General features: G+C 39.2%; 1 long non-coding RNA gene across 2 annotated transcripts in view; it reads left to right on the plus strand.

Annotated features, from left to right (window-relative positions):
• LOC148129762 (uncharacterized) overlaps positions 1 to 27,170 on the plus strand; it is a 102,454-nt gene that overhangs the window by 39,540 nt on the left and 35,744 nt on the right. Inside the window, exon 3 of one of the 2 annotated variants that reach the window (XR_015750689.1) lies at positions 6,902 to 7,013. The exons of the other annotated variant lie outside the window; for it this stretch is intronic. This is a non-coding gene — a long non-coding RNA (uncharacterized LOC148129762). Of the gene's footprint in view, positions 1 to 6,901; positions 7,014 to 27,170 lie in introns of those variants that run through there. 2 annotated transcript variants of the gene reach the window in all.

A 27,170-nucleotide genomic window follows, 5' to 3' on the forward strand; every position in this document is an offset into this window, starting at 1 on the left:
GTGTCTCATTACACTGGCAGCTTCATTATACATTAACATATTTTACCAAACCAGATAATATGCACATGTTTATTTACAGAAAGAACTCAATAAAAATTGGACAAGAGCGTGTTTACATCTTTTAAAAATATATGCTCACAAAACCTCCACTTCTACTACTGCAGTGCCTCTATCTTGTGATACCAATAGTAGTTAGAGTAAGTTGGGTCAGCTGACTGAGGATTGACTATTATAAATATTATAAACAGTTCTGCTTGGGAGTAGACATCTTTACAAGATTTGCAGAAAGTATCTTTTTTTTCAATGGGGGTTTTCTAACAGACAGAACATTTTCATTCTGTATCCAGAGCATGGAAAGTCTTGCCTTCATAAATTGTGTGTAAGAAGAGATTGGACAGTCATTTGTCCAGAATATGGTATAAAGACTCCCGCCTTGAGCTATGAGTTGTTGTTGTTGTTATTATGACAGTGTACACAGCAAATGAGATAACTATGCTAGGTTTTGTATCACAAATCACAAGTTGAATACTTTCCAAGCGTTTAGGACTGTGTGATGTATCGGCAGATTATGCGAGCAGATCCCAGTAAGGTGGCCTTCTGCAGCTGACCAATGGTGATTTTGTCAGTGCCAATTGTTCTTAAGTGCTTGCCTGTGTCTTTAGGCACAGCACCCAGTGTGCCGAGTGCCACTGGAACTACCTGCACTGGTTTATGGCAGAGTCTCTGCAGTTCTATTCTCAAGTCCTGATATCTGGTGACTTTTTCAAGTTGTTTCTCTTCTATTCTGCTGTCACCAGGTATGGCGATGTCCACGATCCACACTTTTTTCTTCTCCACAATCGTGATATCCAGGGTGTTGTGTTCCAAAACTTTGTCAGTCTGTATTCGGAAGTCCCACAGTAGTTTTGCATGCTCATTTTCAACCACTTTTTCAGGTTTATGATCCCACCTGTTCTTTGCTACAGGCAGATGGTAGTTGTGACACAAGTTCCAGTGGACCATCTGAGCGACTGTGTTGTGACATTGTTTGTAGTCAGTCTGAGCTCTTGCAACAGTATGTGATTAATGGTTTCGTCCACTTATTTGCAGAGTCTGCATTTGGGGTCATCAGCAGATTTTTCTATTCTGGCTTTGATTACATTCGTTCTGATGGCTTGTTCAATAATAATAATAATAATAATAATAATAATAATAATAATAATAATAATAATAATAATAATAATAATAATAATAATAATTGTCAAACATATGCAAGATAACAAGTATGCATAGTTTGAACATAAACATGAACAAAGGGAGTAAATACAGATAAATGGGGGCAGTAAAACAGGGACAGTAGGCACACTGGTGCACTTATGCACATGCCCCCCTTTAAGGACCTCTTGGGAATGGGGTGAGCCCACAGTAGACAGTTTGAGAATGAAGCTGTGAGGGGTTGAGGTTGTAACAATGGAGTCAGGTAGAGAATTCCAGGCGTTGACCATTCTGTTGCTGAAGCCATATTTTCTGCAATTGAGTTTGAAGTGGTTTACCTTGAGTTTATATTGATTGTTTGCCCGTGTATTATTGTGGTTGAAGCTGAAGAAGTCGTTGACAGGCAAGATGTTGTAGCAGGCAATTTTGTGTACAGGAAGATCCCTTCCAACTCTCTTATTTATAGTTCAAAAGTTGGATTTTAAACCCAACAAATCATATCATCCCCGTGCTTTGGGGATGTAGACACTGAATAATGAAAACCCTTCTCTTCAAGACTCTTCATGGCTTCTTGTTATGGATTATCGTCATCTTTTCCAGCCAGATACAAGAACAACATGTCACCATGATGATTAGAAGGCCATTGATTTGAATATTTCAATTTTATTACTATTTCCAAGAATATATCCAATTAGTAATTACTAATTCCAACAGCATGTATCTATTCTTGTGCATGAGTAGGCTGAATTGTAAAAAAAAAAAAAAAAAAAAGTGCAAATAAGAGAAGATGGGGAGGAGAAGAAACAAGTCCATCTCCAGAATTTATTTTACTGTTTCATTTTGTTTTGACCACTTGTAATCTCCTTGTCTCAGTGTGGCCTCTTAAGTATGCCCAACTTCTAATCACTGACAAAGTTTGCTATTTCTGCCAGCTCTATGGATTCACTATTATATTTTTTTGCTGGTTGAACAAAAGCAATATAGTTATACCACATGGGTGTTTCTTTGGGTGTTAAGGTTTTGTTCATCATAACAAAAGGACATTTAAAGCCATAGGTAATAAGCATCAAGTTAATTATTGTCCTGACATTTTGCTTTGTAATAGCTATGCAATTTTGTGAAGCAATGCTGAAATGAATTTTGCTGGCAATCTGATTTTTTCTTGATTTGTGTTAATTAAAATGATGTAATAATTGTGAAGACAGATGTATAAATAGCTATGTAGATTTCATTTGTAGTATCCTCATTTCATGCTTAAATTAACCTGTATCATAGTGCTTATATTTCTAACCTGGAACCTATTTGCAACCATCAAAGGGAATAATTGCATAATTATGCAACTTGAGCAATGTAGATGGAATCTTGGATAGGTAGTAGAATTAGTAGAGATTTCCCCCCATAAAATTATGAAGTTTGAAGTGATGAGGGAATTTGCTATACCCAAGGACCCAGATTACGTGGATCAAAACTGTTAGCAATTTCTGCTCTAAATAGTATAGGAATATAAGCCTCTAAGCTGGCGTGGTGGCTCAGTGGTTAAGACATTGGGCTTGTCAGCTGGAAAATTGGCAGCCCAGGTTCGAGTCTCAAGCGCTAAGTGATGGGGTGAATTCCCATCCCCACCCCAGCTCCTGCCAACCTAGCAGTTCGAAAGCATGCAAATGCGAGTAGATAAATAGGTACCACTGGTGGAAAGGTAACAGAGCTCCATGATGTTGGGCTGGCTACATGACCGTGAAAATGTCTTCAGACAGCGCTGTCTCAATGGCCTTGAAACAGAAATGAGCATCGCCCTCTATAATCAGCGAACTGAATAAAATCTGCAGGGATTCCTTTATCTTTAAAAAAAAAAAAAATGGCCTCGAAGGAAAGGAATTTTAAAGCAGGAGTTTCTCTCCACTCCCCCCTCCGTATATTTATGTGAAATATTAATATACAACTTCTCTAAAACAAACAAACTCAACATTTTCTTAGACATGATCTGTGTTGATCCAGCTGTGCTTACCCAAAGTATGTGTTCTGCCTCGTAGGCTTCAGAAGTCCTCCAGGTGAAAGAAAGGGAAAGGGGCATGAGATTTGCTACTGAATCAGTAAACATGTTATAAGCAGAAACAAAAAATACACTCCAAACCAGGGATGGGATACTACCAACATAATAACCGGTTCGATGAGCGTGCGCTTTGCAGGCGCTGTGCACAGTACTTGTAAACCAACTTCTCCTGCAAGCAATAACCTTCTCCTGCTGGCATGCAGCACTCAGCTGTGCTGCACAAAGCAGCTAAGGTTGCTTTAGCAGGGCATAAAGGACAGCCTAGAGCCTGGGCAGGCGGGTGGGGCCAACCAAAGAAAAGAATATCTTTGGAGCGAACGGGTTTGGTGTTAGCTGCTCTTTGGAGCTACTGGTTCTATAGAACCAGGCTGAACCAGTAGAATCCCACCCCTGTTCCTAACTGTAGTAGTATTTCCCATTGTGTCAGGGGAAAAAAATTAGTTAATTTGGAAGTCTATTAACTTCCTATCTCCAAAAACATCCTAGATAGCCAGGTGATGACATTCAAGACAGAGATGAGCTATGAATGCTTGGCAGCCATTAATCCCTTGCATTCCACTTTGTGCTAATTTTTAAGCATGAGAATGCACTTAAACTGTATGCAATTTCTCCTCTAATGCATACTTTATATATCACATAGCAAAATTTAGAGATAGGCACAGCTGAAGGGATAATACTTGTATTTTTGTCCACATAATGGGCTCATTTAATTGCAAATTACATGGGTTTGCTTACAAACAGAGATGGAATGAAGTTCTCAAAACTTCCATTAAGGAGGGAGATTTTATTGTCAAGGACCAATGATGATAGGACTAACTGTATTTAAATAATATGCCTGGATCCTGTGATCTTTGTGAACCCAGGATGAGGTTGTGTGTGTGTGTGTGTGTGTGTGTTTGTGTGTGCTTGCTAAACTTTTATCCTTCCTTTGTACTGGACTCCTAATTTATTTTATTTTTCCAGCACATGTTTTAAAAAGAACAAAATTATGTCTATTCCCAGGAATAAACTGTGGCTAGAAAATTTCATTTAACAATCAGCATTTGCTAATGCTATTTTCCAAATGCAGAAATTGTGCAGGCAGCCTGTCTGACTTGTAATGACAATTTTCAAGATGGATGAAGTCAATTATAATGTCCGTCTAAAATGTATTTGGGGTAAAGGTCTATAGATCCTCTATGAAAGTTTAAAAGCATCGATTGCAACTTAGCATGGCTTCCTCCCTGATTTCTCTTGCATTAATATTTTCTCCTTACCCAATTCATTTCTGCCACTGCTTTGGCCTACATGACAGGATAGGAAAATCACAGTTGGCTTGGCCTGCTCTGGGCTTCCCCTATAGATATTCCTCTTTCCAGAAATAAAGAGCAACTTTTAAAAGAAGCAAGACTTTATTCCTTGCTAAATAAGATATGGGAATCTTCTTTGAGTACAGCTAGTTCCAAAGGAAAATAAACCAGTCTTTTATGAGATAATACTGGAGATCCACCCCCCAAGAATAACAGAATTACAGATAACAGAGTTGGAAGAGACTTTGAAGGTCTTCTTGTCCAACCCCCTGGTTAAGCAGAAAAAACCCAGGCAAATGGTTGTCCAATCTCTTCTTAAAAGCTTCCAGCATTGGAGAACTCATAATTTCTGGATACAAGTAATTCCACTGATTAATTGTTCTAACTCTCAGGAAATTTCTCTTCCCAGCTTGGTTCTAGCTTGGTTGTCTCCTTAATTAGTTTCTATCCATTGCTTCTTATCCTGCCTACAAGGTGCTTTGGAAAATAGGTAGACCTCCTCTTCTTTGTGGCAGCCCCTCAAATATTGGAGCAATGCTGTCATGCCATCCCTGGCCCTTCTTTTCATTAAACTAGACCTACCCAATTCCTGCAACTCTTCTTCATATGTTTTTGCCGCCATTCCCCTCATCAAAATCTACCCTCCTCCTCCCCACCACAAAGAGGACAGCAGTGCTTTCACTTTGACCAGGATACACAAACAAGTTTTTGAAAGTGGGACCAGGGAATGGACTTGTACCCTCCATTAATGTCAATCAAACTTCCGTGCAACTTTTACTGATAAACATCCAAACCAGTTGCAGATGCTTAAGTGAAGCCTCTGGGAGATACTGAACTCTGTATCAACATAAATAGTTTTCAGTACACATCCTAGATCTAACTGACCCTGCCAATCTTGAAGAAAGCTAAATAAAGTCAGATCAGGTTTGGGTCTTTATTGAGATAATGAGGAAATCTCAGAAGCATAGAATAAAATGGGGAACAAAGAAAGAAAGAAACAAATTAAATCTCCCAAAAAAGAACTGGCAAGCCATTTCTGCACTTTGGCCAAGAAAATTGTTCTGGGACATATCATGGGGAACCTCCTGAATTGAGATCAACTCCAGAAATAGCCATTTCTTTTTTATGTTGTACACACACAGAGACACACAGACACACAGACACACAGACACACACACATATTCCACATAGATTTTGCCGAAGGCATTTTCATCTTTAAAAAGTCCTACCATCCTGCTGTAAAATGCATTAGGCGGTTATAGATATAAAATCAATATGTCTCATCACACTGGCTGGAGTGTAGGTGTGCATCTAGTTAACATGTCTGGCTCCTTGGTTGGTTCATTATTTCTTCTATGTATACTGTCTCGAAGTAAGTAATGGAATAAACTCGTGCCTTCCTGTTATAAAATATAATAGGAACTCCATCCTCATATCAATGAGGCTTCAAAGAAGGGAAACTGGAATAGATGTCAAACAAACCATTGCCAGAATAAAAGAAGAATTCTAGCACTAAAATAAGAATTGTGGACATAACAAATTACTGCAGAAGAAGGAAAAGGATAAATGGAGTCTGACATGAAGGCTCTTAATTTTTGCTAATTATTCTGTTTCTCCTAATGATGACATGCTAATTATTCTGTTTCTCCTAATGATGACATCAACTATCCTAAAGGTGCTTTTTCAAGAGGCAATTGGACCTTCTTTGTTTTTCCTTGAAGATGTTTTGCTCGTTATCCAAGAACTGATGAAGCTTCTTGGATGAAAAGCGAAACAAGGAAAAACAAAGAAAGTCCAGTTGCCTCTTGGAAAATCACTTCTGGGACAACCATGACTTGGATAATTGAGAAACTCCATAGATGATATCAACTGTTCCTTAATTCTATAATTTGACACAATGATGCCTCCAGGATTTGGGTTCCCTTTGTGCCATAGGTATATATGACCGTGAATCCTTCCATACATGGGCTGCAGAACTGCAGCCAATCACAAAATGGCAACACAAACTCAAACATTTTTGTTTCCGAATTATTTTAACCAAGGCACAGTAGTCCTAAATCAGGATATGGGGATCAACCCAAGGAGCATAGCCAGAAAAGAAGGAAACACATGAAAAGCTATGACAACTCAGTCAAGATATCTGGCTTCATGTACTCTCCTACAAGGTCACTCAAAGTGTGACAGATCCACAGTTAAAGTAAGGAGGCACCTACATTGGAGAGCAGTAAAAATAAAATAAACAATGGATCATTGAACAAATACACTCAGAGTTTTTATTCCAGGCACAAATGACCAGGCTCAAATTATTCTACTTTTTGACTTGAATGAAAACCTAAATTTCTGTAAAACTTACTTTTATCTGGAAAAGATAAAAGGAAACAAAAGACAATCAGTGGCTAAATGGATGTGTTGAATTACAGTGGCAAGGGATTGTACCATTGGGAGACCTGAAATCTCAACTGTCCTGGAGAAAATTGGTCTTTATGAAGTCTAAAGTTTGACACTGACTTGACAGCACAGCAACATAATCAATTCAAGAGACTGCAGAAACAGAATGAGCAGTGTTTTATTTTTGCCATAAATAAAGGTCTATCATTATTCAGTTATGCACAAGAATTCGTTGCAATGTTGTATTGATTATTTATATAATTCCAGAGAGAGTAGGTTTTTTTTTTCTGCTTAGATGTTAGGTTTCATGTTAGAACCCCAGATGTTTCCTGCTGATTTTTCCTTTGTTTTTATTATTCTGTAATCAATCGTAGATTTTCTCCTGATTGATTTCAGACTTGCAAGAAATGTTAGTGGTAATCTTAAACACAAAACATTTCCCCTGGGAACTGTATTTTAATTCTAAATATATAAGTTAATGTTAGATATTAGAGAGTGAAGAACTAAAGTATTGAGAACGTGTAGTCTGTTGTTCATGGAAAACACACTTTCCCCCCTCCTTTTAATGGTGCAACTCTTCTACAAAGCTGTGAAATATTCACACATTTAGAAGTTTGGAAAACTTGAAAAGCAAAATCCATCTACTTCTAAAAAGGGCATATCTGTACCAGTACTATAAACATATGCACATACAAAATTAAATATTTTGTTTTATCTTTCTTGCTGTGGAAATAATATGTATTTCTGTTTGCACTTAATAATCTTTATAAACTATCATCATTTATATTAACAAAATTCACTGTAGTCTTTCAGATTATTTAACCTTAAAGAGAAAAATACTTTTTGTCCATCCATTTTAAAACACTAAATATTTTTTTTTAAAAATCCAAAATCATTTGCAAAATCAAAACTTTCTAATACATCTTTTTTTTTTAAAAAAAACTTCTTTTTAACATGCATACTTTAAAGTTCACTTTCAGACCAACAAAATTCCAACTAACTCCAATTAACTCATTAAATTTAGATCACTCCCTCCAAGTTAACCTCATAGAATATATAACTTTTGTTCTTGTATTCATCCTTTTTAAAACTCTAAACTTTTCTTGAAGCTAATAAATCTTTTTCTTTAACTTTCTCTTAGAATGAATAGAATAGAATACTTTATTGGCCAAGTGTGATTAGACACACAAGGAATTTGTCTTGTATACTCTCAGTATACATTAAAGAAAAGGTACATTTGTAAAGAGTCAACAATCATAAGGAACAACACTTAATGATAGTCATAGGGCACAATAAGCAATCAAATCATACTAGGAAACAGTCAATATAAATCGTAAGTATACAAGCGACAAAGTTACAGTCATACAGTCACAAGTGGGAGGGGATGGGTGATAAGGAGTGATGAGAAGATTAACAGTAATAGGAGTGCAGACTTTTAGATACTTTCAAATTTTTTGACTTGGATATCACTTCTGGATTCTGTGCTTGTGATGAAAAAATATTGAAACTTTGACTTTGGTTTTGCCGATTAGATAGAATCGTTATAGAAATGGCTAGTCATATACTAATGTGGAAAAAGTAAAAAAGTTGAGGCTGTAATGTTGTTATTTGTACTGTGGTAAAAAGCGTGAAAAGTCAATGCTTTTTTTATTATTTTTTCCCTTGTACCTCATATTTTCTTTCCTCCCGTCTTTTTCCTTCCCTTAATTTCCTGTGTTTTTTTTAATTTTTCTGTATACTTTACGCATCGATAAAACAATGAAAGTCATGAGATGGAAGGGGGGGAGTTTTTTTTAAAAAAAAGCAAAAACAAAATTAAAGATCCATAATTGCTTTGCCAATGCAGAATTAAATGGCAAACATCTTCATCTATTCCTTCAGACCCAGCACATTCTATCTATTTCAGCTTGTCAGCCTGGGAGTCTCTCTTTTCAGTTTTTATCAGCCCGAAGTCACTCTCCCAGTAGGAGAAAAGAAAAGGTCTTTCCTAAATGCAATTAACCTTACGGAATGTATTATTTCAAAAAACGACTGCAGTCTGACAACTCTGAATTAAACCGCCGAAAGCTGATACATCATAGAATTAATTAGGCAAGTTAATCAGGAGGGAGAGGGAAAACCCTGCCCTGCCTTTTAAGGGGGTGGACATATACCCGGCTCTCACTCCTTTTTGCCATGCTGAGTGAGCACCTTTCTGGGAAAGCTCTCTGGTGGAACTTAGGTGTGTTCTTGGAATCTGCCGGCTTTCGTAAAGTACAGGTAAGAAGGCCCACCCAGACATTTGTAGGACCACCTTGAGCCAAACAAAAAACACCAGGCAGAAGGAATTACTAATGGTGACTTGATCAATGCCAATGATGTTGCGTGCTCCAGATGCTTTGGGATTTGCTCCAGAAACCGTTTTACCAGTAGATGTTAGGGACTGAAACCGAGTCCTTCTTGTGCAAAATATATATATCACCATTCAGCAAGGTCTCTCCCTATCTCTCTGTTGCTCTGTCTCTCTCTGTCTCGGTCTCTCGGTCTCTGTCTCTCTCTCTTTCTGTATCTCTCTCTCTCTCTTTCACCCTCTCTTACTATATAAGTAGCTATATTGTGCAATAATTTGCCACAGATTTCAATGATAGTAAAGTGATATACTTTGTCAAAATAAACAATAATATTTGGAATGGATGAATGAATGCACGTTTTCCAGTTTCCCTCCATTTAAAAATTGCTAAGAAGCAAACAAGCAAAATAGAAAAAAATAGATAAAATAATAGATAAAACACCACTCTCTCACTAGGGACTGAATATAGATTATTTCTCGCATTGTCAACCACAAAACCTCAACCACATTTTTCTAATGAAAGCTTGAAGGACGTGGCTCCAAAAAACCTGGTGCAATGTTGGATTGCTTTTTTCAAGGGGGAAAAAAAAAAACAAGATTGCAGTTTGTAAGTTTTATGCAGAGAGAAAGAAATGAAGAACAATTTAGGGCAGCCGATCTCCTGCAGGCCCAGCAAAATACTGGATGACCTTGAATAATAATAAAAAAAATTGTCCATGTAAGGTGCTGTTAGTTATGATTACAGTATAAGTGTGAATGGCACCTGTAACCTATAATTCATGCAGAAGGACGAGGCAGGACTTTTGAGAGACTCAACTGAACTGGTGTGAACATTCAAAGTAGGGAGTCATTTTTCTTCCAGCCCAGCACAGTGGCATGTAGAAAGGGGCTGTAAATAATAATTCCAAAGTGCTATTATCTAGCAAGAGTCTAATTATGGGCTTTGCACAAAGGGAGGAAGTGAAGATAAAAAGAGAGAGAGAGACTGTTTTGTTGACAATACCTGCCTTCCAAAGTCAACCAGGTTCCAATGTGACCTTTCCATACAAGGGATGTGTAAAGTCTACTATACTTGGTGTTCGTCCGTTGTGTTTGAAGAGAACCTTGATATCTAACAGGTTTTGGGCTGTCCACAGTGTGGACAGGCCTATAGGGGCATGGAATGTTCTGCCACATGTTGGGCACCATTGTTGCAGCATTTGCAGCTTTGGCTTTGCAGAGTGCTCACTTCTATTGTGCTATGGTTGTCCTTCTGTCTTCAAACATCTGGCAGCCTTGGTGGATCAACGTATGCCATGTCGATCAATCTTGTGCCAGGGTTTCCCAGGGGGTGGGGTCGACATCCAGGGATTTGAGAGAGGCTTTCAGCGCATCTTTGTATTTGCTTCCTTTGTCCCCCATGCAATTGCTTTCCTTGAGACAGCTCACCATAGAGGAGCTGTTTAGGGATGCAATGGTCTGACATCCTTGCAACATGGCCTTGCCCAGTGTGTCTGGGCTTTCATCAGCAGGGTGTGAACTGATGGCAGGCCTGCTCTGGAGGGGACTTCTGTGTCTGGCAACTTGTCCTGCCACTGGGTCCTCAGAAGTCTGCAGAGGCAGGTCATATGGAAATGGTTCCATTGCCTAGCACAAGGGTCTTCAAACTTGGCAAGTTTAAGACTTGTGGACTTCAACTCACAGAATCCCTGAGCTAACATGTCTGGGGGAGGAATTCTGGGAGTTGAAGTCCACAAGTATTAAAGCTGTCAAGTTTGAAGATCCCTGGCCTAGCATCTACAATACTACAAACGTATTTGGAGAGAGATCCACATCTGTAATATCTCTGTAACATCTACAAAATTGGCCATCAACAGACACCTAGACATAAACAACAGCTGAATACTATTGGAAATAGTCCTTATGTTTCCATTTGTGGCAACATAAAGACTCTAAGTTTATGATACATTTAACTCCACTCCTCAGTTCTATCTACTCTTCTCCTACACCTGTCAGTTGACTTACAAGAGCACTCAGAATAGACTGCTAAATTTGCGAAGCTCTTCTCCTCCAAGTTGACTGTCCTAGTGTCAGGCTACAGGGCATCTTTTAACTCTTCAGAAGAGCTTCATCTATAAACCATGTTGTTGTTGTTGTTGTTCTGAAAAAGCTTTACTATCTATTAATCTTAAGGAGATATATGGCAGTGAGGGATGGGTCTACTACGTATGTGTATGTATGCTAGCCAAATGATGAAATACTTGACATTACAACACAAACTCTTCCTCTTTTGCATCTGCATTATGATATCGCACAAGCGAGTAAGGGGTGTGTTAGGGTTTGGGAATTAACCCCTAGCATAGTATTGCAGCAGTAGTCAAACCAGGAAGCCAAAGGAGAGTGGAAGGGCCCCAGAGTATACACACACTGAACACAAACACTGTTTGTAGTTTAAATAGTTTTTAATCCAGTTAGAGTTTAAGCATTGTCATTCAGTCCATTAAGTCATTCACAGTATTTCCATCCAGTAAGACTCACTAGTATAGTCCAAGTTAAGAGTCCTTGCAATATCTTTATCAGCCGATAAAGATATCTTCTCCTCCTCCGGTTTCACTCTCCAGAGAAACAAACGCTGGATATTCAGTAGAATTACGCAGTACATCAGCAAACAGTAGCAAACAATAACAGTTCAGTCACAGGCACTCACAGTCAGTAATCTCAGTTAGTCGCAGTAGCACACAGTAACAGCCAGTAAGTTTTCCAGCTTCTAATGCTTCCTTATATTGTAACTTCTAACCGCACCCTTAATCGGCTAATTGCCTGCTGCATTGTGCTTAAAGTGATAAGCACTTAAACCATGATATCTAAGTTTTATATATTTATTCACCCAAACCATATTTGGTATCAATGTTATACCTAACATACTCCCCTTTGGGTGAAATAAATATATAATACCTTTACAATCTTATCCCATATTTTTCACAACTCTCCTGGTGCTTACTGGCACCTTGGGCTTTAGTAAAATTATCAGCTAAATTGTCCTCCACATACAGTACTCTAGCTGAATCATCTTACTTCTTACAGATTGTCTCACATTTAGGTATCTTAGATCTGTATGCTTGCTCCTTGTTTTTACTCCAATATTTGTGGCCATTTGAATTGCTGCCTGATTATCTTCATGTATAATTATAGGATAATCTACAGTTATACCTATATCAATTAACATTTGTTTATACATTATTAATTCTGTACATAACAATGATAAACAGGAGAATTCTGCCTCCATAGTAGACAAACTTATATGCTGTTGTCTTATTGACTTCCAGCCTATTAATGTCTTACCCAGCATTATGGCTGTTCCTGAAGTCGACTTTCTAGTGTCTCTTTCTGATGCAAAGCTAGCATCTGCATAAGCACACAGAATTAAATCACCCTTTGGTTCTAAATACAATGAATAATTCATTGTCTTTTAAGATATCTTAATATCCTCTTAGCTGCATTCCAGTGTCTTTCACATGGTGCAGAATTGAATCTAGCCAACTGATTCACACAATACGATATATCTGGTCTAGACCAATTACTAATATAACTTAAACTACCTATTAAAGATTGATAAATCACCTTATCAAACTCAGGGCTTTGTACATCAGTGTTGCTAAACTCCTGACTCATTGGAGTCTTAGCTGGCTTACAAAGCTCCATCTTGTAATCTTTTAGCAATTTGCTTATCTTATCTTCCTGAGATATCTTAAAACCTTTCCGTGTTTTCTTTATATTCAAACCGAGATACTTTTTTATCTCCCCTAATTGCTTGATCTTTATTCTCTTTCCTAATGATGTTATTATTTTATTTGCTTCATCATTAGTTTCAGTTATCAATGCAATGTCATCTGTGAATAGTAATAATAATGATACTTTCCCATTTGTCTCCCTCTTAAACAGACATGGATCGGCTAAACCAGCTTTAAATCCTATATTGTCTAGTTCCTTTACAATATACTGGTTCCATTCATAGCCTGATTGTTTAAGACCATAGAGGCTTTTCTTTAACAACCAACAATCATTATTATCCTTATTTTCACTTTTAATACCAACAGGTTTTTTCATATAAATAATATGTTTTAATGGGGCGTGCAAGTAAGCAGTTTCCACATCTAAATGGTTAACTATATAGTTTTTACTAGCTGCCCACACTAAAGCTGCTCTCAAGGTTGCTGCCTTAAGACTAGGTGCAAACACCTCATCGTAGTCATTAGCATTCTGCCTAAAACCTTGGGCTACTAACCTTGCCTTATGGATTAAATTACCATCTTTATCTGTTTTTACCTTAAATATCCATTTGCAGCCAATGGATTTCTTTCCTACAGGTAATTTGGCATTTTCATACACCTTCATATCACTTAATGAATTCAGTTCCTTATTCATTGCTGCATACCATTTTTCTTTTTCCTTATTAGGATACTTTTTAATTTCTTCAACAGAATTAGGAACTTGATTAATCTGGCACACTGTGTTAGCCTGGTACCTATCAGGCGGTCTAGATATACGTGTAGTTCTTCTGGGAATTACAGGGCTTACAGGAGGACTTTGTTGAACTTCTACCTGTTCATCTTCCTCATCCTGTTCAGCTATTGAATCTGTTTCTTCCTTTATGGGCACTATTTCATCCTGTATTTGTCTCTTTACTTTATTTTTAAAGTTACAGGGATAACTAATGGGATTTCTATAGGATTCAATAATTACATCTTTATTGGCATCCTGTTCTAATTTCTCCCATCCTTCATGTTCTAGAAATTGGGCACTAGCACTACATAACACTTTAGATGTGCCTTTTTCCCAAAATCTATATGCCCTATGGTTTGCCTGATAACCAACGAAGAAAAATCTTTTAGCTCTATGTTGCCCTTTTTTTCTGAGTTGTGCAGGAATATGCACCCATGCTGGTGCACCAAATGTGTGCAGGTAACTTAGGTCAGGTTTCCTGCCATGCCACCTGGTAAATGGTATTTCACCTGTTGTTGTATTAACAACGTTGTTCAATATGTTATTAGCACACATTGTAGCCTCCCCACAAAGAATCAGGTAACCCAGAATCATTTAACATTGTTCTAACCATTGCCTGTAGTGTTTGGCCTCTTCTTTCAATAAAAGCGTTATGTTCTGGCCTGTATGGAGCAGACTTCTTATGCTCTATTCCAGCTACCTTAAGTCTGTTCTGGAATTTGTTATTAATAAATTCCGTGCCATTATCTGTCACCAGGGTTATCAGTTGCCTTTTAGCCTTTCTTTCAGCAAACCTAAGCCAATTGAAAAATGTTGATATGTTTCAGTTTTGCTTTTCATTAAATAGCAAAACCCATATCTAGAATAATGATCCATAATGCTCAGTATATATCTAGCACCCCCATACTGGGTTTCTTTGGACCTATTATGTCTGCAAATACTACTTCTAAAGGTTCTTTTGTTTTGAAACCATTTAGCCTATTTGCAGGCAATACTTTGCTCTTATCTTCACAGCAAACATTACAACGCAAATATTTATCACAAGGTTTTAACCTTATTCCTTCAGATAACTCAACTGTACGTTTTAGCATTTTAAAATTTACATGCCCCAAACGCCTATGCAATAAATGGATACATTCTTCATGAGGTTTTATATTATTAAATACAGTTTGTGCCTCCCCTTTCTTACTATTATCTAAGACATATAATGTTCCATTTAAAGCTGCAGTTACCCTTTTGTTATCTTTTTCAATTATGCAATTATTATTTTTAAAAGTAATTACATAACCTAATTTATCTAATACCCTTACTGAAAGCAAATTAAACTTTAGTTGCGGTACATACAACATTTTTATATCCTGGTTTATGTACGGACAACGTGCAAAACCTTGACCTTTCGCTTTCAGGTTCCAGCCATTGGGAAGAGATATATGTTGAGAGCTTGTAGACATTTTTATAAATTTTGTCTTATCTCTTGTGATGCAGTGGGATGCGCCACTGTCAACCACCCATAAATTATTCTTCACATCAGAGTTGCTAAACGTGGCTAGTTCAAATGCTTTCTTTGGCTTTTTTACATTCTGGCTTTTTCTCTTTTTGCAGAATCTGCCAAATGTCTCTGCCTCCACAATTAAAACACTTTTAATTGTGTATGCCGTCAAGATAAATTCTCTTCTTCCAGGTGCTGTACTTTGCTTAGCTGGTTTCTTTCAAGCTTTGAAGATAATTTCTCTTCTTTCTTATCTTCTCTCAGCTCGTCACGCTCACGCCTTCTTCTGGCTTCTTCTAGTAGCCTGCCTGTAATCTCGGTTAATGAGAGGCTTTCTTTTTGGCAATACCTCTAACGAAGTCACATAGTCATCATAGCTTTGATCTAATGAAGATAATATTATATAGACTTGTTGCAGTTCATTAAATATAAGCTCTTTTTCTTGCAAATCTTGAAAATGCTCTTCATACAGTTTAAATGAACTAACATATCTCCATTCCTCTGAAGATGCGTTGAAAAGCTTCCGTGTAAGATTTATATGTGCTCCTACACTGTCCCGAACATAAATCTTCCTGAGGTTCTCCCAGCAGTTTGCAGCATTTTCTTCTCCACGAATATGGACAAGCTGCTGATCACAGAGAGTCAGTCCTATGATGCATAAAGCCTGCTCATTCTTCAGTTTAAAGTCTTGTAACTTTTCTTTATCATCATCATTAGCAGGATTCCAGCTACTCACATCTGGTGGGTTTGCTATAATGTCCCACAAACCTTCTCTGCGTAGAAGTAAACTACATTTCATTGACCATGAAACATAGTTTGTTCCATCCAGCCTGGATATCATGGACAGTTGTGACAAATTTACTTGTGCCATTACTCTTCAGATATTTTGACTATTTTAAACTAATTAAAACAGTTTGTTTTTACAGTAATGTGCAACTCACACCAACTCTCTCTGCTATATCCTGGTTAGTTAGACTATGCTGCTGGGCCCATAACCAATGTTAGGTTTGGGAATTAACCTCAGCATAGTATTGCAGCAGTAGTCAAACCAGGAAGCCAAAGGAGAGTGGAAGGGCCCCAGAGTATACACACACTGAACACAAACACTGTTTGTAGTTTAAATAGTTTTTAATCCAGTTAGAGTTTAAGCATTGTCATTCAGTCCATTAAGTCATTCACAGTATTTCCATCCAGTAAGACTCACTAGTATAGTCCAAGTTAAGAGTCCTGCAATATCTTTATCAGCCGATAAAGATATCTTCTCCTCCTCCGGTTTCACTCTCCAGAGAAACAAACGCTGGATATTCAGTAGAATTACGCAGTACATCAGCAAACAGTAGCAAACAATAACAGTTCAGTCACAGGCACTCACAGTCAGTAATCTCAGTTAGTCGCAGTAGCACACAGTAACAGCCAGTAAGTTTTCCAGCTTCTAATGCTTCCTTATATTGTAACTTCTAACCGCACCCTTAATCGGCTAATTGCCTGCTGCATTGTGCTTAAAGTGATAAGCACTTAAACCATGATATCTAAGTTTTATATATTTATTCACCCAAACCATATTTGGTATCAATGTTATACCTAACAGGGTGAAGACATCACAATGCATCTGTTGGTCATTTTGATGAAACCCCTGTCTGCTGTGGATGCCCCTGCTAACAAAGAAAGTGAAACTTTAATTTTTCAACACAACAGTAGTTCCATGTTATATGATTACTCCATCAAGCCTTAATGCTCCTAATCCCTTCATTTTTATTCACAAACAATAATCTCTACATGTGACAGAGAGAAAATGTGTCTATTCCTTGCTCAGAAGTTTAACTGGAGACTCTTGATAAAGACGTGGCAATGAGAGTTGCAGTTTTTGGAAGGGAGCTATCCTGCTGGGCCTCTTCATTTCCTTCTTTTTAACTATCTGGACGCCTACAGGCAAAATGAACATGCAAAGAAATATCAAGGTAAGACCTTCGGAATGGAATGTTTGATTCAGCTCCCAGCGACTGCAAAAGTCTGAAGGCAGATTAACATGATTGACTGTAATTGCTGGAAAGGGTCTGTTTGGATGGGGTATTTTTTTTTAAAGAACCCCAACCCAATCTGCCATTAGCTAAAAATAAAAGCAAAGAGGGCTGTCCATTGCATTAAGTCTTTGGCTGGGAGTCATCAAGGAAAATTAATATATAAAGGAGCTTGGCAACTCATTCCATGTTGAAGTCTGTTGCGTTCATGTTCAGGTTGCTGTGATTCACAGCCAGTTGTTACTACTTGCAACCCTGTGGATAATAGCTTGCGTGCATTTGAAGCTTTTAATATACTGTACATGAGCATTGGTGATTTGATCAAATCCAGTGGGCAGCTGTAGATGATTGTATACAGCAACATAAATTTTTGCAGGACATTAGAAAGACTTTCTTCTTAAGAAAGGTGCTATGGCCATAGTCATGGGGAGCAAGGAGAGAGAAAAAATTTCAGGATAATGATTTAAGAGCTGACCAGCTGCTATACTGATGTAATACTGGGAATGAGTCAGCAAGGCTTTTGGGCTGATATCACTTTAAGAGCCTGTAATGAAAAGAGGCCCTGTTGGGGGCATATTTCTTTCTCCATGTTTGCTTCCGTGCTGTAATTGCTGGTTGCAGTTTGTTTGAGGTCTGACTAAAGTACGTGCATGTATATATTATTTGTAGATAAAAACCACTATTTCAAATACAAACCTCTGTTTACTGTTTTTGCTCCTGGGTTGTCTCACATGATCATACTGTGTGCATTCTGACAAAAGAGGTGATAGAAATACATGGATAGGATCAAACAACATTATAGGTGGGCAATGTTATGGGTGGGGAAGCTGTAGTACTCCAAATCCTCCTGGAGGGCAAATCCTAGGAGCACTAAACAGCATAGTCAATGGTGAAGAACATTGCAAGAGGTCATTGATGTTCTGGAGGGCCATAGATTATCTATCCCAGCTGTAGATGATTTCAGCTTGAGAATTTGCATTGTACTCATAAAGGAGAATATTTGTAACTCCGGGTTGAAATGAGAGGCCACTAGCACTGATGATATTACTTAGTCTGGGTTAATGAAACATCTGCAACAAAACAAGCAAGCTGAAAGAACACCAAGAACACCCCTCAATCTGCATTGTCCAACCAAAGCTTCATCAATTACTAGATCTGGGAGTATTTGGTCTGTATGGACCACAACTTTGTATATACACAGAAGAACCACCAGAATAATTCTCTAATGGCTAAGTTGGACCACAAGGGTGACACGCTGAAACTTTGGAGAATTAGACAGATGATGAAACAAGCATGGCAGTGTTGCGATGGAAATGCTATATACCTTATCCATGTGTGCAATATCACAATACCTTCAAAAAGAGGCGGAACTCACATTTTGATGCCATAATGTTTGTTTCATTATTTGCTGCCTCCACAAGACCAAATTAACTTCTATCACCATATTGCTTGCTACTACACTAGTGTTACTGGAAGAATTAGCCTTACAATGTGAGGAAAGTTACAAGCAACAGCTTTCTGTGCTGTTTTTTTTTATTTATTTATTTTCTGGCCAATTCCATCTACTGAAAAACAGTTTTATGTAGCTACCCAGATCTTCCCAGACTTTTCTCAATTAGTATTCAGGCTCTGATACAATATGCTAGAATGGGTAAGATGCTATCACATGCATTGCTTCCTCATCATCATTGGAATCACCCAATTTGCTGGCTTGGTGTTCTAACATTTACAAATATTGATTTTTTTTTTTTCTAAAAGTTGAATTGCTTCAGATTTTCTGGAGTGTATTGTTATTAAATTATTATTACAAGCTTTGTAGTAGAAGATTTCTTGTGGACAAAAAGAATCTGTGATTCACGATAAATAAAATATATGCATATATGGAGATCTGGAAGGAGATTAAAAATATTTCCTTGCATTGAGCAACTGTCTGAATTTTTTTTCTCACATCAATAGGTTATTGATGAATATTTTTCTAAGTGCAACATTTGTGGTGAATACAGACTTAAATAGAAACAGACATAAAAATATAAAAGAAAGTCAACATGTATTCATACATTATGAATATTCAAAATGAATCACACTGTTTTTCAAGGATGGCTTTTTCCACAACCAGTGGGAGATCATTTTCAAATTAAGGCTAAAACTTCATAATGAACCTCCTGCTTTCATTTTCTACTGTATTATAGAACCCAGGGCAATGTGTGATTAAATATTGAAATACATTTGCTATGTGAAATAGATACCCTCTTGGACAAGACACCCACCCCACATTAAAAAAAGTCCATGGCTGGGTAGCTAAAAATTTTTCTTTCTTTTTCTTTCAAGTGGATGAATGATTATTTCAATGAAATAACCATTGCTAATAGATACTCATTGTGAAGATAAATTATATTTACATACGTGAATGCATATGTATCATCTGCCTCTATATAGTAACTACTTTTCCCTCGACACTTTTCTATCCTAGCTAACCATATTTGCTTGTACAGCAACTTGTACAGCCTATGATTTGATAAGAATAACGTAGAATAATAGAGTTGGAAGGGACCTCAGAGGTCTTCTAGTCCAAACTCCTGCTCCAGCAGGAGACTATACTATTTCAGATAAGTGGCTGTCCAATCTCTTAAAAGCCTTCAGTTGATGGAGCACCCACAACTTCTGGAGACAAGCAATTCCACTAGTTAATAGTTCTCACTGTTAGGAAATTTTTCCTTAGTTCTAGGTTGCTTCTCTCTTTGACTAGCTTCCACCCTTGTCCTTAATTCAGGTGCTCTGGAGAATAAGTTGATCCCCCTCTTCTTTGTGGCAGCCCCTCAAATATTGGGACACTGCTGTCATATCACCTCTGGTCCTTCTTCTCATTAGACTAGACATACCCAATTCCTGCGGCTGTGTTGTAGTCTTGAGCCTCTGTCATGCCCCTGTTGGGAACTGATGCCAAGGGAGAGGAGGAACAGTCGACAGGGAGTGGAAGTGTGGCTCTGGAGGTTGTGGAGGAGGCTAGGGAAGGGCAGAGGCCAGCTGGGCAGTCAGAGGAAGACCCAGGCCCATCCCCTCTCCATCCTAGGGCACACAGGGAGGAGAGGATAAGGGAGAGATGGGAACGGTGTGACGGGACTGGTTAAAAGGACGGACATGTATATGGGCCAGTGCTGGAAACAAAGCATGGAAATATCTTTAGTTTGTTGTTCCTCTCTGAGTTTGGTATCCTTCCCAGTGTGTGTTCCGATATCTGTGGACATCTTCAAGCCCTGATCTTGCCTGGTTCCTTTAATTGTTTCAGTGTGGTTTGTGTTGCTTTTACTCTTTATAATTTACAAGCATTTTTAGTTTAAACGGCATTTCCTCCTTTCCGTAATTGTTTGTGGGGGAGTTTTTTGTCTCCAGTCAAGGATATTTGGAGCTTTGAAGCAAAGTGAAGGAATAAAAGGGGCTTCATCTGTTTTTGGGACTTTATTTATTTTGCATCCCACCCTGGGTCATCACAGCCTCAAGTTTTGTTCTTTACAAATGAAAGCAAATGAACCAAGTGATGGAACATCTTCTAAGACCCAACCAAACTTTCAAGAGAGTAACCCTTGGCAAGAATTGCAGTTTCCAAACATTCAAAGTCATTCCCCTGTATAGCATCACAGGAGTTTGTCTGGATCTGATTCTCATGATCCAAGAAACAACAAAGTAGAGGTCATAAAAGTATGGCGATGTGTTTTTTTCATGATTTAGAAATTTCTCGAAGTATTCCTTATCATCTAAAGAAAATTCTGTTCTATATGGCATTAGCCATGTTGCCCAACTCTTCCAAATGAAGAGCGTTCTTGTGCAATCCATATCCACAACTCTATATTCAGCACACATTAAAATGAAAATGAAAAAAAAAAGAATTGCTGATTTTCTTTCAGAACATGGCTGTCACTTCATCCAAAAGGCGGCGCTGGATATAAATGGTAATCCATTTAAATACCAAATTGATTAATTATATTCAGTGGCATTAACATGAATGCTGAATTAGCTAGACATACAAAAAAAGGATCCCAGCTTACGCTGTAGGTCATTCACTTTCTTTCATTCCACCCCCCTCCTATTTATTGCAATTAACTTCCTCTTCAAAGAAGTTTTAAGTAATGTGGTATTGGGTCGTTAAGTTAACAATGTCAGTGTGCTCTTGCTATCTCATTTGGCTTAATTAGAGGGCACAATCTTATCAATGATGGCAGCAAGTGGATACTAGTAGCCATTATTCAATGATTCTGAATTTGAAATGCTGGCCTTGAACCCCAGGAGAAATAAGAAAGGACTTGCTACTTGTCCCTTGTATTGGGAAACTTATAGGGGAACACAAGTTGGGAGAATGTGACCTTTTCCAATACAAGGTAGAACGATCTACATGCAGAAGCTAGCTGTGTTTTTGCTATATTAGGTTTAGATCAGTTTGGTCTAGTGGTTAAGGCGCCAAGCTAGAAACCAAGGAATCTGTGAGTTTTAATCCTTCCTTAGTCATGAAAGCCCAATGGATGACTTTGGGCCAATCACCAGGAGACTGTGAGTTCTAATCATGTCTCAGTCATGAAAGCCCAATGGATGACTTTGGACCAATCACCAGGAGACTGTGAGTTCTGGCCCTTCCTTAATTAGGAAAGCCATCTGGGTGACTTTGAGCCAATCCCCAGGAGATTATGAATTCTACTCCCACCTTAGGCATGAATGCCGATTGGGTGATCTTAGGCCAGTTGCTGTCTGTCAGGCTAGCTCAGCTTACAAGGTTGGTGTTGTGGGGGAAATTAGGAAGGAGAAAGAATATTAGATATGTTCATCGCTTTGAGTTTATAAAAAATAAAAGTGGCATATAAATAAATAAATAAAAATTTAAAATATTAAGCATGATCTAGGGTGCCTTTGAAAAGAAGGGAGGCAAGGCCCGGGTGGCAGTGGACAGAATAATTTAAGGGGAGTTGGCCTGTCCCTAGGTGTACACTTTTTAGAAAATCTTTTTATCCGTCTCCACTTATTAATGCAAGCACTTCTCTTCCTTCCAAATGACATTCAAGAGCAGAGATCTCTATGAAAACCATATTTATCTCTCTTCAGCCCACTCCAAGCTGGGAAGTGCTCCTGTTCAACAGCTCTCACCGACAAACCAACGAGGAAGCATACTCTGCACGATGGGGACCAAAGCAGCAATTACAGATGTTATGTAAATCAGCTTTCCGTTTTATAGTCAGATCATAAATCATAATTGAGAACAGAGGGACCCGCTCAAAACCCATTTACCCACTAATAGGCAGACATGCAGATGCTTTGAGTGAATGCGGGCCATTCTTCTGCAGGAGCAGCAGGTGGGCAAGCTAAGGAGGGGCCCCTTCTTGAGGGTCCTGTTTAATTAACTAGTGAATTTCACCCAGTGGGATGTTTCCTTTAATTTGATTCTATACGAAAGAGATTGCAACTGAAGCTTGTCCCAGAAAGACCACATGGGCATTTACAGATTGCCTAGAAGAAAACTATCTATCAAAGGCAAGTTGGTGCAACACACTCATGCTATAAGATCAGGAGCTATTGTTATTGGGTTGTTGTTGTTGTTTTTGAAGGAGAGTGGGGTACCATACATCTATGGGCAGGGGTGGGATTCAAATTTTTTAACAACTGGTTCAGTGGGCGTGGCTTAGGTGTGGGCGTGGCTTGGTGGTCATGTGACTGGATGGACATGGCTTGGTGATCATGTTATTGGCTGGGTGTGGCCAACTCAACATCACTCATATAGAGGCATGCATCTCCTCGCCTGGCCTCTCGTGACTGTGGGGATGCTGCAATAGTCGTAACCCTTCCTTACAGGATTAGGCCAGTAATTTCTTCCAACAACTGGTTCTCTGAACTGCTTAGAATGTTAACAACCGGTTCTAGCGAATAGGTGCAAACCAGTAGAATCCCACCCCTGTCTATGGGGTGGGGAGAAGATATGCGTCATGCCCCTGTCTGAGTCTGAATCTGCGGGGGAAGATGAGCTGGAACAAGAGCCGACAGAGAGCAAGAGGGCAGCTCCGTTGGCCTTGGAGAAAACTGGGGAAGGGCAGAGTCAGTCCAGGCAAGGCTTTTCTGAATTAGTAAGGCCTGCAGGCAGGGAGGAGCAGGAGAGACAGAACTAAGGCGAAGAGCAAAGACCACCCTCTCCTGATCCGAGAGCATGGAGAGAAGAGAGAAGGATAGAACAACACAGACTGATCTGGCTACGAGGGAGGAGAGTGCCCCACCCTCCTTCTCAAGGGATACTTGAGAACTGAGATAAGTAGGTGCTGGTGGGAGGAGCATTTGTCAGGAACAAGCATTGAATCTGGAGCCTTGAAGCCTTGTTTGCATTTACTGATGCCTGAGGGGTTACTGTTTGGCTAACCTGGCTTACTGGATTGCTGGCCCTGGTTACTGTTTGGCTAATCTGGTTTACTGGATTGCTGGCCCTGGTTACTGTTTGGCTAAACCTGGTTTACTGGATTACTGACAGCCAGAGGCTGCTGAAGATGCATGTGACAGCTTTGCTCCAGGACTTGTAGTAAACATGGGGATAGTTGGAGCAATAAAGGGGAGTTAGATCTGTTCTCTTGCTGTGTTGCTTTTGTGCCATGCCGTGGGTCATCACAAGATGCTACTGCTTCAAGGAACCCACTCATTAAGGTTAACACTGCTCTTAAAGCTGAATAATAGAGTAATAGAGGGGTGCTATTTTCTCATGCAATGTTTGAAGAATTCCTCTAGCAACGTTTTCATGGGAGCATCAAAGGGAGCCAGGATGTCAGAAGCAGCATCTCAGTGTAGTTTCATTTCTTGAAGATTTGTTGTGCAAAACCAGCAGTAACAATACAATCAAAGAGCAAGTCGGAAGTTGGGTAGCTATAACTTCTGAGACCAAGAATAGCCAAGCAAAATTCTCTTGGCTCTTCAAAACCCTTGAAGATCTGAAGAATCAGCAATTAGTGATCCTGTCTTCTAGCTTATAACAGAATAGAATAGAATGAATGAATGAATGAATGAGCTGGAGGTCTTTTAGTCCAGCCCCCTGCTCAGAGCTTCCTGGATGTCATAACCAATCTTATGCATTTTATCAGAAAAGCTCAATTTTTTAAGATAGCTTTGCTTTGGACTCCAAACTTTTGATGTCTCAAAATCAGACTAAGGACATCCAATCTCTGACTTCTCTCTCCCATCTCACAACAGAAGGGAGTCAATGGTAAATTTCATCCTAATGCAAAGGACAAAGTTTTCTATTGATTTCAAGACTGCCTACTCTCTTAAAATTGTTATATTCCTGAGGTGTGACAAACTTAAAAGCTTGGGATGTCTATGCACAGAAGCATGGCAAAATCAGGCCCAGGGAGAATATTTTTCACTAGAATATGGAATTGTTTATAGTTCCTAGAGGGAACACTTTCTTGTAATAGAGTCGCTTCTAAACTTTATTATAATAGCTGCAGTTCAGGACAGGAAAAGCGAAAGAAAGAAGAAAGACTACAGAAAAAATAATAATGAGTACATATTTTCTAGGAGATCAAAGAATAATAATAAAAAAGAGCTAGATATGGTGCTGGACTGGGACTACAAAGACAAAAGTGCTAATCCATTTTAAACTCTAAAAACCTTCTGGGTGACTCTGGGCTGGTCTTTCTCCTCCAGCCCAATCTACCTCACAAGGTCTCTGTTGTGTACAAAAAAATGGAGGAGGGAACAAAAATCCATCTACGTATAGGTAGTTCTTGACTTATGACCAAATTGACCCCCAAACCTCTGTTGCTAAGTGAAATATTTGTTCAGTGAGTTTTGCCTTATCTTACAAAATGCCACCGTTGTTAAGTGAATCTGCCTTCCCCATTGAGTTTGCTTGTTACAAAAGTTGATCACATGATCCTGGAACATTTCCCAGTGCCATTCGAACAGTCACTAAATGAACTATCATAAGTTTAGGACTACCTGTACCACATTAACAATAGTGGTTAGTCTTTTGTGATCGGATTTGCAAGACAGTCTCATGTGGATGACTGTGGAGTTGATTATCCTGTATATTTAAATCTCTCTTCTCGTTGCCTTAATGTTTCTTTCCCTTGTGAAAATAACATTTGTTTTTTTCTGTTTATTCTCAGGATAGTCTGGGAATTCTTTTAATAGTGTTTTATTTCTCCCTTTACTGCCGCAAAGAAACAGAGGGTACTAAAGATATTTTATCCCCTGTTCCCCATCTCTCCATCAGTGCAGCCTGCTTAAATGCTTCCCCCCTCCGCTCTCTTCTAAAAAAAGCTCCTTGAGAAAAAGGCATTCCCGATGTCTTCCCTTAGAATTTAAGTGAACCATAGGAAACAGGCTGCAGAGAGAGGGGGGGCTGTGCTGGGGGTTCGCAGGGGTTCAGGAGAGCCCCTAGCTAAGATTCTGTGCAGTTTGGAGACCCCCCAAATCCCACTCCTAGCTGGTCCCACCCACCCTGCCCTTCCCCTCCCAAGAGTCCTCGTGTGGCCCATTTTGGATGCAGGTAAGTGCAGGGAGTGCACGGAGGCTCAGGGAGGGGGAAAAAAAAAACAGGCCTTCCGGAAGTTCGGAAAGGCCGGAAATGGGCCCGTTTCCTGCTCCCAGAGAGCCTCTGGAGCCCAGGGAGGCCATTTTCGCCCTCCCGGAGCCCTGGAAGAGCAAAAACACCCCCCCACACACACCTTGGTGCAGGAGGCCGACTAGGCCACGCCCACCATGGCCATGCCAGTCAGCAACCAGGCAGAGAACCCTTTGCTAAAATTTTTAAAGCCCACCCCTGGAGAGAGAGACCATGATGAAATGAAAGCATGTGTCAACCCTGGAGCCATCTTGGAATGCCTTCAGGATCGCCACAGCGAGGCGGGATAGAGCTGTGGGAAAGTGAGGGGTGGGAGCAGAGAAAGATGGGGAACTTTGCAGCCAAAAGGGACCAAGGACATTCTCACCAGCATCTGATGGGGCATCTATGGGAGTCATCCAGGTTTGGGACTGTGACCTGATTGGGGCATGTGATGGTTGTGTGTAATGGTGGGGGAAAGAACTTTGGATTTTGAGTTGGAAAACCCGGGGAACTTCAGAGTCAGGTTTTCACCAGCCGTGCCAATATGACATGCCTAATAAATCTATACTTTGAGGAAGCTTCTGGCTTTGGAGTTTTGATTTCATCCGGGCTGTTATTGTCACGATTCCAGCAATCGCCCTAATTAAATCATGATTCTTGAGCCAAACTTCAAAAAACTTCAAAGGATTCATTAGAGGCGACATACTAGCAGTGCCCTGCATGAAGCCAACTCTGGCATACAAAATTTGCAGTTCCCTGTGACTCTGTTTCCCCCCTCCCCACTGGATGTCTCATAAACCAGGTTCTCCAATTGAGCACATTCATGGGCTGAGTGTCATCATTCATGTTCTCCAATTAAATATATTCACAGGCAAAAGCTCTGGTATTTTAGTTACAATCTTTTAAAGATAAGAGTTGGAATGTACTATCACTTTCAACTGCTGTTCCAGATTTCCTTCCTCCCACCCGTTTTTTTTTTTTTTATGGCAACTACTAAAACAGGCATAGGAATATTTTATGAGTTGACAGAACCCTGACAGCATGTTCATAAGCTCATATTGGTTACTTTATAACCAGGATAACTAGAAGAGTCCTGCATCCACCTGAGAATTTCATTGGATTTTCCTTTCTCCTCTGGGGAAACTAATTTTTCATTATACTGAAGAAAAACAGGGGAAAGAAAAGTGAGAAAATATAAATAAAAATGTGATGTATTGCTATGTCAGTCCTTCCCAACACAAGGCGTGTGACGATAAGGTAGATGCTTGAGGCAAAACTGTTTTAAGTTGAAGTGGGTGATTTGTGGCAAAGCCCATTGTGCTTTGCTTTTTAATTCCACCTGATTGTAAGGATGAAGCGCAACGA

This window comes from Notechis scutatus, chromosome 10, assembly GCF_049901735.1.
Source record: "Notechis scutatus isolate UNSWTSFEM ecotype Mainland chromosome 10, rNotScu1.2, whole genome shotgun sequence".
NCBI lineage: Eukaryota > Metazoa > Chordata > Lepidosauria > Squamata > Elapidae > Notechis > Notechis scutatus.